We start from the raw sequence: 11,032 nt of genomic DNA, 5'->3' as shown, positions 1-11,032 counted from the left end.
TATAGGACAAAACTATTTCCCATATATTCTGTTGCAAAGGTTTGTGTGTTCAATCAAACTCCGTATTGTTCAGTCTACACTGTTCATGGCCAAATGAGTATATTTAATTTTAAATTTTTTGTGCTTGTACTACTTTTGTACGATAAACACTTTGTACTGAGCTGGGTCTGCCCTGAAGAAAAAAGGGCCTTTTTCTTTCTTTTTTTGCAAACTGCATTTTTTTTCTAATAATTCAAGCATGTTTCTATTTTAGTGAACACAAGGGGGCAGAACAGTATAATCTATTATTTTGTCAACCTAAGGAAATTTGTGGTATCTCCATGGTTTTGTACACTAATTACCGCTGACCTTTTCTCTCTTACTATAGATTCTAATCACGAAGCACAAGGCTCCGGTCCGATCCCTCCAGTTCAGTTAAAAGTGGAAAGGTGAAATTTCCTATAAATCTTTCCAGCACAGCTCTCTTCTGCTTTTAAGTGCATGCGTATGGAACTGAATACTCATTGGCTCCTTAATAATTATATAATTTTCCCACCATTCACTCTTTAATATATTATAGATATATGCATGCCTAACAATTGAAACGTTTTAAATATATTTAGAGTTTTATTATTGCCACTAAAACGGATTATTCTGTACCTGAACAACACTGCTTAAAACAATTTAAAAGCACCAAAATATATGTAATTATGTTTCCATGCAATTATAATTCTTTGATGAAGAGAAAGTTTAAAAGAGCACCATTTATTTAAAACATAAATCCTTCGTAGCAGTGAAAAATCCTTTACTGTCACTTTATCAATTAAATGCATCCTTACCAATAAATAAAGCTTTTTTTTAATGACCCCCAATTTTGAACAGAAGTGTATGTAAATGGGATTTTCTAACTGATTAGATATTCACACAACTATAAAAAGTTCATTTTATTAAAAAAATTAATTATTCAGTGCAGATTAATAAACTCAAAATTGAAGCCATATACTGACAGTTGAATCTTGGTAAACAATCTTTCAGTTTAACTTTTGAAAGAAACAGTGGGATTACAAGGATAACGACTGTGCATAATGCTGTGTAATCAGCATTATGGCTTAAAAATATTTACCCTTATTCTCTAACACGATTTGCAATTCAGGAATCCAGTCTAATTACACAAATAAATGACCACTGTATTGGCTAGGGAGTTGAAAGCTTGTTTGTATTCGATGAGTCTCACAGCAAAGGAAAATGTAAAACAGAATACACAAAAATGTGCAGGTGTCTACTGTTGACATGCTGGGACAGTAGTAGCAGCAAATACAAAGATTAAACCAATGTATAATTCATAAACCAAGAGCCCAACTCTTGGAGCAACACGATTGCGTGCCAAAACAAAGCAAGATTGAGCGCTCTGGTAAATTCAGAGAGTGTGGAAGGACAGTCCTTGAAGGGGAAGGTTAGTGTTGTCCTTGAGTCACATGAGCAGACTGTGTGAATCACACAAGGGTGGATGAAGAGGTCAGAGTTCTTTAAGAACACATATCTTATGTAAAAGCATGACTGTGTTTTACCCTACAGCAGTAGATTAAAGGAGAAGTGACTTAATGTGGAGTGACAGTCCTAAAGGAACTGGCTGAGAGTGGTGTGGTACGGCCATGCATCGCTGACTGTCCTGGCAACAGATTTACAAAGACTTCTGCAAGATCTACAATCACTCAATGAAGAACTGAACTCTGCCTAAGTAACAAGCAAGTAAAGGTTTTTGCAAATATTTAGAGTAGGGTTGCCCCTCTAAGGCCATGTGTCTACCAAATCATTTTTAGCAGCTGAAAACACCAGGTGCTCTGCTGAAAATACGCTGTTATTTTTACTCAAACAGGTAAGACTAATACATCAATAGAAACTGTAAAGGGTCTACTTTGTGTACACTCACAATGTCAAGAAAATGTTGTGCTTTTGTAAAATAAAGAAAACAAACAGGCTGTGTTGTCTGCCGCCTCGGTCTCTGTGAACTATTACAAAAATGAACCGAAAATCAATGTAATGTACGTAAAAATTGATCAATAGAAAGCCTGAAATGTCCACTTTTAAATGAACCAATTCAAATTGAAATCAAATACTCTTTGTTTATGTAATCCGAAGGCACAACACTGTACTGTGAAGATGGCGAGTTAGCATTGTTAACTTATATTTGCAGCTGACACTGACTCAGAAAACACTAGATAAATTAATAAATAAATACAATATCTCCTTGCTGTTTTTTTCTGACACATTCATGGTCATTATTTTTGTCAGTGCTTTGCAGCAAGCTTTATGTGTGTGCTTGAGCGCAGTGTAAGGATATGAATAGAATATTGCCTTCATATATATGTTTAAGTATATAAATTAATATATGCGTGACATTAGTCGATTAATATCTTAAATTAATGACTATTAGTTGACTAGAAAAATCTTGTTCAGGGAAATCCTAATTTTCGAGACCTGTAGATGGGAGTGTTGTGAATAGAGCCATCTTGCTCTTGTTGTCTCATCACCTTCTGCACGCAAAGTGTTGACAGCGTACTCTGGAGACATGCCTTTAGTCCTGCCTCTTCCCTCCACAACCTGTAAAGAAATAAACCAAAAAGATGCTCCTTAAGGGCTCTTGTTGTACTGGCTGTCTCTCCATGTGTACGACCTCTGTATAAAAAGTGAAATCCTCACCGGTCAGGACGGATCTGAGAAGACTGAGGTAGGAGAGCAACAAACGGTTACAGATAAGTGGATATAGTGCACATTATTTATATAGGTGTTATGTGCCCAAATCTAAGGCGAAATAGGTCCAGCGTGGCAGAGCTGGATGTACATGTATAGTCCTCCAGCAGCAGCTTAGTCATCTCTGGATCTCTGCTCAATCAAGACCCTAGCTGCCATTGGTCATGTTCAGCTGGAAGCTGTCAAGCTTTTCAATCATCTTAATACGTCTACAGGGAGTCGCGGTCCCCGATCCCATCTAATAACCCACACTTGCGGCAAAGATTAAAAAGAGAAAAACAGACTCCAGTTGAACTCATAGTATTGTATAGAGAACTAGTATTAATTTCAGAAGAAAAAAAAACAAACAATAAAATACTATTGACTTGCTTGTTATGCTGACACATATTCTATAAAAAGCAATATCACAAAATAAAAAGAGCAAAAGCATAATCTTGATCTTCAGGCCAGCATGTTAATTGTAAAAGTAATATGTTTTTAATAGATCACTTCTAGCTAATATTGAGTAATTTACTTTTTTGATACATATCGCCTTTTACTTTTTTGATTTTTGTCTATGTTGCCACACACTGATGCAGCAACATTATCTACAAAATTATTTGCTGTAAAATCACCTGTGGGACATTAAATGAGAAACGTGAGTGTTCGATATCTAGGTACCATAATAATAATACCATCATAGAGGCTTGAGCTGTGTCCCAAATTATGCTTTACAATGTGTACTTTGTACTATGCACATGTACTATGCATATACTGTACATACGCTAGATGGTAGAGTACATAGGGGATAGTACAAGTACACAGTGTTTTAAATGACCTTTATAATGTTATTTTGTCATCAAGCATTGCAGTCTGCCGCGTTATCGTGTGCTGTCAAAGGTTGTCTCAGCTTGAAGGATTCTTGGAAGGCAGCCTTCATTTTGCATCCTGCATTCGGCATTTTTGAAGGATGGATGAAGTGTATCTTTCACATCCTCAAAACACCCAGATTCCTTTGCACACATTCTGGTTATCTGAAGTGCACTTTTTCTTTTCGGAATGTTCATTGTGAACACAATAATCGTACTATTTATACTGCAAAAACGACATAGAATAGTGCATAGTTCAAGTACATGAATTGGGACGGCACTTTTGGGGGTGGACTCATGGGTTTGGCTTAAGTAATGGTTTTTATGTAATTATGCTTAATTAATTGTTATTATTATAGTAAATACATGTAACGTGTAACACGGACATCTTAAAATAAATTGTTACCTAATAATGTGCTGCATTGTGAATGAACTAAAGATATACCAATTTTTACCTATATTTTTTTACTGGTATTTTGTTATTTTATCAGTTTTGTAATATCAGATTCACCAATATATGGTGCCATCTTGTTGGTGCTTTAATCATAAAGTGCTTTTTTTTTACTTTCTTTTTTCAGACACCTCTATTTACTGATGTAGAAATGATGTTTTTAAAGAGGGAGTGAAATTACACTATTGACAGTTTTATAACAAAAAATTATTGCTCAGTTCAATACTGTTGTGTCAAAAACAGAAGTAAAACAATAATAATATCGGTTCTGCATATCGGTTATCGGACACATAAAAATGCAAATAATCAGAATAAGTCATAAAAAATAAATAAATCTCAGTCGATCTCTAAATTAAACAGCTTTGAAAATATAATTTTGAGTAAAATATCATTAGAAATTAAAGTTTTCTTGATATTTTGATCTTGAGGTATAATGTAATGTAAAATAATAATTTTCAGAAATGATACCCAAAACATTTGGTACATAAAATTCAATAACATTATAAAGTAGATATATATATAAGTAAAAAAAAAAAAAAAAAAAAATAAATAAACTACCACTTGAAAAACAGGAGTAATTAGTGTTAGCTAGACTTGAGTGGCAGATGTATTGTATAGGAAATTGCAATTTTCTCCATCTGGACATAGCAAGCCATACAGCGTATTTGTCGGAATTGTCGATTTCTGTGGTGTAATGTCACGTGTGCGTCTCCTCTTGTGTAAAGGATTGCATGTGCACCAGTTTGGAACATGACACACTCTCATGGGGATGCTGGAAGCCTCATGCATCACAACCTTCATTCCAGTCAGTGGAAACTCTATATGGTTTGAAGGGAAAGTTGTATTACGCTGTGCAGGACTTTTTCATTCTGAGGCAGTTGGACTTCTCAGGGGAGCTCTGTGCTTTGTGAAGAATGAATTGTGATCAATTGTGTTCTTTGTAGGCTCTTTCACAGTTTGGTTGGATTTCCATGATACACATTTGGATAATCTGAGATTAAGTGAGGAAACAAAGGACAACAAAAGATTGTTCATCAGTTTATCCTTTTAGAGTTCCTCATCGTGTGCCAAGGCTATTGTTTGCTAAATCAACCATGAAAGGGCTTGTTGTTCCATCTCTTACTCTGCTCTCTGGCCTTGAGGCTTTATTATGTACTGTCATTGCCTTAAGTAGGACTGAATGCTCATATTGGCTTCTGGCCACAGTTCCTGCAATCTCCCCTATTGGCCTCAGTAGTTGACGGGGTCTTCAACCATGGCTTTCTCTCTAAATAGCACAAACTCCTACATTAAGATCTTTTTTTTTTTGCCTGCAGTGGGCTGCGGCACATCCTGATTATGGCGTATTGGAGTCATTTAGGGTCTGCAGTACCTTGGGATTGTTTTATGGCCATGGTTTAATTAAGTTAGTCAGTCTTAATGTAGGAAAAAGTCTTGCCTCTTTTGTGTCCCATTTCCAGATTTCCCCTGAAATCATTGTTCGTTTGATGTGATTTATGTTTGTTTGACTCATGTCACATCTGAGTTTTCTAAGAAAGGTTTTAACAATAACTTTTTTAGAGTTATGTGTGTAGAGTAAGGTATGTGATGGAAAAAATTATGAGGTGGGATGAAATATTATATTTGAGTGCTGTGTAAAGATTCTCGGGGGAGTGCAAGACTTTGGCAAGAGAATGCAAATTATTTGAAAGTGAACAGAAAGTTTTTCTGGGGAATGCAAGACTTTTGAAAGGGAATGGAAGTATTTGGAAAGCGAACACAAAATTAGTAGCAATGCAAAATGCGAGAGAATGCAGAGTTTCTCAGGGGAATGCAATAGTTTTGTGACAGAATGCAAAGTTTCTTGCAGGAATGAATTTCTTTTGCAAGAGAATGTAAAGATCCTTGCGGAAACATATATATTTTTTGCGAGAGAATGCAAAGTTCCTCAGTGGAATGCAATAGTTTTGTGCGAGAATGCTAACTTCATTGCAAGATTGCATTTATTTTGTGAGAGAATGCAAATATTTTAAAAGCAGATGCAAAATGTCTCAGGGGAACACAATACTTTTGCCAAAGAATACAAAGTTTTATGGGGGAAAGCATTTCTTTTGCGAGTGAATGCAAATGTTTTAAAAGGGTTCTTTATATAACAGTGGTCATTACCATCCCAAAGACCCAAATTATTTTTGTGTGTACAATGAACAAAGAATTTACAAAGAACTCTAGATTGTTTTCATATAAATTTTCATTCCTGAGGAACACTGATTATAACACATTTCAACTTTTATTACAGACAAAAAGCTATACTGGGCCAATAAAAGTCAAAATGCCGAAAAAATGAATACTGAATAAATTAAATAAAAAAAAAAAAAAAAAACGGAATCACTGAAAATGTAATCTAAAGAAAGACCCTTGTCTAAAAGTAAGAAACTAAACATATACTGTAGATACCTCTTTCAAGATAGATCTTAAAAAAGAGAGTGTGACTGTGGATCAAGAGATTAAGCTGTCAGAAAAGAGCTTTTTTGTGGGTTTTAAGCCAACTACTCGAGAAATGAATTATTTTCTAATAGACTTTAATATGCCATGCTAAATCAAATGGCTTGAAAATGTAAAACATATGTGAATATCTTCATTGAAATTAGACTTTTTTTATATTTGGGGGAGACATTTTCACCTTTAAATCTTATCTTTAAGGATGAAAGTATGTTGCAATAATAGTATGATAATGATAATAATGCAATAATCTAACACTAATATACTATTTAAAAAAAATAATGCTAGAAGACATTAGTGTAATGTTATAATAATGTTATTAGATATGAATAATTGTAGACCCTGATTTCAGATATGGCCCCCTTAATTCCCTCATGGTCTAGTGGTTAGGATTCAGTGCACTCACCTTAACAATTCATTTTGTAAAATTAGTTTTCTTTTGCTTTCTTTTTTTGCTGACCCCATAATACCTTAGGGGGCTGCTATTACCTTTACGGCCCCCAGGGGTCGATTGCTGCTGTTAAAGGTTTATAGAAATGGTGAACGTGATTTCACCCAGTACAACACGTTCATGTATCAACATCCTTGTAGATCCTGGAACAACATTCTAATCGACCAATAAGAACAGAGTTATAACTTTTCGGGAAATATCTGTTTTAGTCTTAAAATCAGGGTTAGGTGCTTTTACAGTCTTTTAAATCAGCTATCATATGTCTCTGATTTTAGGAATACATTATGGGTATGGTTAGGTTTAGGGGTAGGGATTGGGTTATGCCTATATTTTGGGACATTAGTGTTGATCTAGGATCATCAAAAGATGTTGATCCAGCAATATGTCTTACTTGGCAAAATCTCAGCGACCCTATAGAAATACATGACTATTTATTGAGGGTCTAGCAATGGGACCCTCTCAGTTGTGTGTAAAGAAGCTTGAAGGTTGCGTCCCTCAGGAAAGTTGAATAAACCAGCAGTGGACTGCTACTACGGTCAATGCTAATCTAAGACAATTGAAAGAAATATGACTTCCATGACTACAGTTGGTGCAAGAGCACATTTGTTCTCCTCAAAAATGACTATAACGTTATGATTCCCTATGATGTAGTGAAAGAGTCTCATCTTAACAGGTCAATGCCATTACACCCTTCACCTTCAGAACTTCTCTCTCTTTGCTTGAGCAAAAAATAGGTATTATGTCAGGTACAGTTCCTCAAACACAACTGGTCTCTGTCATAAATCTCTGTCTCCATTATAGTTCTGCCAATAGCATGGCCATGCTGGCTGCACACTCACTTTATATTGGGGTTTGATGCATATTTCACTGAGCTGGGGTGTGACAGAATAGGGTTGGAAAAGGAGAGAGCAGCTTCATTACGGTACTAGTGGATTGTTCGCCGGAGCTGCCAAAAGTGGCATGAAATGGGGGGAACGGAGCTGGAGAAATGGAGGAAAGAAAGAGAGAGAAGAACCGGAACAAGACAAACTGAACCAAACATCAGCATCTAATTTTTCTCCCTTGTTTCTGAAGCAGATAACCAGTCGCCGTCTCTGCCGTCAACCGCATACTGACAGAATGATAGCCATTAAAACTTTCAGAGAATACAGAGAGTTTGTTTTCACGTCACAAGCTGTAACTCTGAAATCACTTTGCTTTAACCTGACACTTCAGTGGGTAAATGTCCAGTGTTTTTGTGACACATGGAGGTGAAAATATAGAGATAGGTGCCAAGATTACAATATTTACATACAAGTTTAGTGCATAGCACTGGAAAGAGGCTGAGGTGTATCTCACCTTCACACAGCAGTAATCTCACTAGTGTACTTACATCACATGCTGGGGAGCACAGACGTGTTTCAGAAGAAGCTTTAAAGAAAATTATTTATCACTCGCACTGACTATACAGAGGATAACACTGACTCAAAAAAAAAAAAAAGTTCTTAAAGCATTTCACTTTATGCATCATTTGGGACTTTCATTTTCACCTCATATTAATTTAATGGAGCTTCAATTCTCCTTGAACTTGATAAGATTACTTGATCCATTATGAAAATGTTCTGTAACTTTCCTGTCCATTCCGAAACGGCCTTAAACTTATTTTTTTGTGACATGAAACAGATGAATGCATTAACACACGACATCCACATTCACAAAACTCAGTCCGCTGAATCTGTACCTTTATTCTGAAACACCAGAAGAACCAACAATATGATCATGAAAAGAAAAAAAATTGTAACACAAGATAATGAAAAGTTAAATGGGCTGTTTAACACCTAATGCTCCTCCAAAGATCCCAGCATTTGAAAATGTTTGTTTTTTACCACCTTTTTCACAGATTATTTAATGATCATCCTGTCACAATGTTATGCAGACTTCAGGAAGTTATTCACTATAATTGACAAGAGAACAAACCCATAAGTCAGTGACACTGTGTTCTGTTTGATGTTGCTCATTTTACATGCAAAGTGGCTTTTTCTAAAATAAATAAATAATTTAGTAGAAGTTTATGCATTAAAAAATAAAATGGTGATCTCAGGGAGAAAACAAAACAAAATATAAAATACAACAATAATTGAAGAAGCTGTTGTTTTCTGTCTTCACTTGAGGTAATACTTAAGGCACTTTCCCAAAACATATTGATGCTATTTTTTCAAGCTGTTTCTTCTCAGCTGGAGGGTTTCCTGTCTTGATCCTTACTGACAGATCTAGGCTTATGTAGCAGCAAAACAATACTTTATGATTTGGGCTGTTATCTGAATCATTTAAATTTTCTCCTTCACATTGCCTGGTGCGATGTGATCAGAAGCTGATGATTATATATTTTCAAGCATGCCACGAAAGTTCAGATTAATCTTGATTTTCAGTAACATTGCAGTGTGCTTTGTGTTTTCAATGGGCTTCTTAGAAAGCAAAAAGTCAAGTTAATTAAATTAAATTGAATTAAAAAGAAAATTGTAATAATTTTAGCTTTTTATTTTTGTCAGTAGGGATAAATCTCACAATGATGTTGTTTAGCAAATCAATAAGTTACAAAGTGGACATTTCTAGAAATGGCAGTACTTAATATCACTATTTGTCTTTCTAAGATGCATCTTAGAGTTTCAACTATGAGTACAAAATGATTCTTCATCCTGTAGCCATCAACCCTTTTACCTCCCTGAAGACACAATTAGATTCCAACACGATTAATTTAACTTGAGATGCACTTTTCAATTTATTAACACTTTAATGCATTATTTCTCTGATAGAATGTTTAAAATCTTGTATCCAAAATGTACTTCTTTTCGAATTGGAAAATGTATCAGTTTCATAAAATGACTGTTATATTGCTGTTCAATGGGCGAAAAAACTATTTCCTCTTTGCCATCAAATCTCACTCTGAGTCGTAAAGATAAAATGTTGGATGGAAAAGGGTCATCTGAATCAATGGGTCCGTAACTTTGATGCTATATGGCATAGCTAATGAGAAAAATATATTTTACTACCCCTTGGCATGAAATGCTGGACTAAGCTTTTCTCCAAGGGCAGCATTCAGTCGGACCGATCAACATTCAGTCCAGCATCTGCTATAAATTGCAAGGCTGTGCATTAGAAAGGACTTATATTGATTACTAAAGAGTGAGTAGGATACTAGAGCTTCGCTCTATTTAGATTCTTATTAACCAGAACACACACACACACACACAGAGAGAGAGAGAGAGAGAGACTTGACCTACACAAAACACTGCTACTTCAAATGCATTTGAGATGCTTTAAAACACCAAGATTTCAGGAGGATCTAGGGGTTCTTTCATTAGATCTTCACTCAAAAATGCTCTTTAAATGAGCAAAACTGATGTAATTGCTAGCACTTTTCATTTTATCTGCATAATTAGGATGAACTTCTGTGAGAAGCAATAAAGCATTTTTCCTTTGATCTTTATTGCAAACAATAAAATGTTTGATTTAATGAAGCATTTATAAGAAATATAATTGTCCAATTGAAAGGGAACACACAAAAAATACTGTTAAATGCAATAATTATCCTTGTAAAACTGTAAATGATTTTTTAAATATATAAATCTGTCTCATGTTTTTCAGAAAAACTTAACTGTTCTCAATAAAAACAGAAAAATCGTTGAGCTGAGTTTTGTTGTGACATTGGATATAATATATTTTATAATATTGATTTGACACAAGATTTTACACAAGATGCTTTATTTAGGTCAAGTTTGGTGTGTTTGGCAACATAAATGGTAAAAATCTCACATGAACATTTATTGAAGCACAGACCTGCTTTAGTCCACACTGGGAATCAAGATGGATGCATTAAAACCTCACAGATCATAATCATTGCCTTAGAGAAACAAGATCCTTCGAGAGCTATCAGGATTTTCTGATTGAACTTTTAACCTCCTCTGTCTCTATTAAATCTTATTTTCCTGAAGGTAAGAATGATGTTTGGTGGGTGATTATAGGCAAGCATGCCATCTGTATCTTATTAACTGTCCTTATGGTGCTGATCCAAGTGTAGCCAACATTTATTAAGCT

This window comes from Carassius auratus, chromosome 39 (assembly GCF_003368295.1).
Source record: "Carassius auratus strain Wakin chromosome 39, ASM336829v1, whole genome shotgun sequence".
Taxonomy (NCBI): Eukaryota; Metazoa; Chordata; class Actinopteri; order Cypriniformes; family Cyprinidae; genus Carassius; species Carassius auratus.
Note: the sequence above shows the minus strand (reverse complement) of the source record.